This window comes from Sinocyclocheilus rhinocerous, unplaced genomic scaffold, assembly GCF_001515625.1.
Source record: "Sinocyclocheilus rhinocerous isolate Xijiao unplaced genomic scaffold, SAMN03320098_v1.1 scaffold11, whole genome shotgun sequence".
Classification (NCBI taxonomy): domain Eukaryota; kingdom Metazoa; phylum Chordata; class Actinopteri; order Cypriniformes; family Cyprinidae; genus Sinocyclocheilus; species Sinocyclocheilus rhinocerous.
In genome coordinates, this window is record NW_015625587.1 from 1,220,264 (window position 1) to 1,223,212 (window position 2,949).

Sequence of the window (2,949 nt, forward strand, 5' to 3'; positions counted from 1 at the left end):
GCAAGAGTGTATACTCCAATGACAGAGCATGTGAGAACACAGTGTGGGCATTTACATTTATGACTAAGGATGATAACAATGACTATACAATTTTAATAATCATTCTAATTCTATGAGAATAGTGAGTCTATACTACAAGTATAATGATAATGACACAGAAGAACGATATCATTGGAGTCACTTTGAGAACTTTTTTTTTTTCCAGCTGATGAACAATAAAAACATTGACAGCCAATCAGAATGCACCTTTAAAGACTTTAAAGAACTTGAGCATTTAAAGCTTCTGGCTTGTCATAAATGTGAACACAAACACATCTAGTTGTTGTTGCGTTCCGAAATGTGTCAGACCACTATTCATAATGCAACCTAAGCATGTGCTACACTGCAAAAATAATTTTCTTGCCTAGTATTTTTGTCTTGCTTTCCAGTAAAAATATTCTTAAACATTCTTAAATCAAGATACATTTACTTAAAGGTGGGGTAAGCGATTTTTAAAAAACGCTTTAGAAAACGGATTCGGGCCGAATAGCTAAACAAACTTGTAGCCAATCAGCAGTAAGGGGCGTGTCTACTCATTTTGGAGGAGAGAGAGTTCAGTGCACAGGACAGACATTAGCCGAGCCGAGAGACAGAAAGATAGAGATGGCGGATAAAAAACAAAAGAGGAAAACGTCTGCAGAAAAAACGAAGGCATACGGCAAGAAGTAGGGCCCGTGTAAATATCGAATCAGCTTTCCAGCGCTGGAGAGAACTCAAGGAGCGGAAGACCTGCGATCGGACGCCTAGGTTGCTTTGTTTCTTCTCGATAGGTGAGTAACACCGTGTCTGCGCCGCAACAGCTAAAGTCTGTCTAGTACACTGGACGCGACAAAGCGACCGTTGAAAATCATTTGAAGTTTGTGTCAATACGTCATAAATAGAACGCAGCAGCAGTTTTCTGTCGGGGATTTGTCGAGTCGTGTCGCGCCGCATCCAGTGTAGACCATAGATATGTATATTAGTGATGTTAGGTTCTTGAAGGAATCGTTCTTTTGAGCCGGTTATCAGGAAGTAACCGGTTGAGCCGGTTCACAAATCGAACTGAATCGAACTTTAGTTCCGGGTTGATGACGCAGGAGTGTAACACTGGTTTTACTTTGTTTCACAGAACTAATCGTTGCCTGGGTTGCGTACGTATGTGTGGGGCGGAGCTATCAAAATAGAGGCGAGACCCTTTTGGGGTAGGGGCGTGTTTGTTTTGGTGATTTCAAATGTCAACATCGGCTACCAGAAATCACTTACCCCACCTTTAAGAAACTGACATAAGATTTACTATTTTATAATACTTGGTTATATAATATATAATAATACTTATAATATGGTATAATACCTGTACTTGTTTTCTGAAAATTAAGTGAGTATCAAAATTAAGTAAGTTTATGCTTAAAACAAGAAAAAAAAATCTGCTAATGGAGTTGGCAGAAAAGAATCTCACTGAGCAGGTTAATTAAACTGATAGTTAGTTCAAATGATAGTTGGCATGAAATGAAAATTCACCCTGTCTATTTTCAAAATGCATGTTGGATCTTAAAGTGAATGATTCATTCTTAGTTTTTTTTTTTTTCATCTTGTCATTTTTAATCAAAATGTCAGCTTCCAGTCAAATGACAGACTTCTGGTGATGTATGCTGAACTTCTCCAATCTTTAATTTTAATGAGCTGGTTACTACAAGCTCGTATTCAGACCGCCTTCATTGCTGAATATAACGGACACATCTCAAAATACAACTAACAAATGATGGATAGAAGAACCTGCCCTTTATTATTTTCGTTTTCAGTAAGCTGTACATCAAAATACAGAAGAATGTCGCTACTTCCATTTTATTGCGACTTTAATGTAACTGTCTATAATGACAAACTCTATTAACTCTATTATGGCAAGCTCAGTGAGAAAAATCCAATAGAGATGTTGACTAAATATATACTTATTTAATACTGAACTGTACTGAATGAATTAAATTAACTGCATTTAATACTTTTCGAAGTTCCACTTGTTTTAAGAGAATATACAGTGGATCCAAAAAGCATTCAGACACTTATGCCAAATATCTACATGTCATTGCATTAGACTGAAAATATCAAAACATTTAAGCAGCATCAGCAAAAAATAAATGATGCTAGACCTTTTCTCAAAACTTTTTTTTTACTTTTAACCAGCTGGTCCCAAGGTCATGTTTAGTGGATTTATGATGTCCTTTCCCACACAGTTCACACACAGGTGTCCTAGAGGTTATTTCATCCTATTAACTATGGACACGTTCCACGAATACTTGACAACCAGATGGTGACATGCTACTTTGTTTGATATCTTGTTATGTAATAACATTCATACAGAAGACGACCAAAATACTGATTACAATTTTTTTTTACCCTTCAATATGTTCTGTTACATTCTCCAGCCTCCTGTCACTCTACAGTACTGGAAGTGAAACCCTGCTGGTGGCACCGGTCATCTCCCCCACAGTTTCCTAGCAAACGATGACAACAGCGACGTGGGCAAGTGGAATAACAGGATACACACTTTGCACTTGTGGACAGTGGACAGGGTTAACTCAACATCCAGCGTGAGCTTTGGCTCACATTCAGGTTTGGGTAACTGGTGGCACAGGCACTTGCTAATTTTTTGCAATCACACACACACAGTCACACTGAGTAAAGGTGGAGGGTTTGAAGTTTTTCTCCTAGTGTTTTTTGCTTTTCTGATGTTCACTGAAGTTTTCCGTGTCTTTTTGCCGTGTCACTTGAAATGTTTCCGTTTTGAATTGTTGTTACCAAAGGCGAGACACATGAGGAAATAATAGACGATCAGTTGTGGGACTATATTCTGTCATAAATCACATACCATTCATTGCTGAACTTTCTTCCGTCCGTTACTGGAAATGAAATGAAATTACTGGTTGATATGTCCCG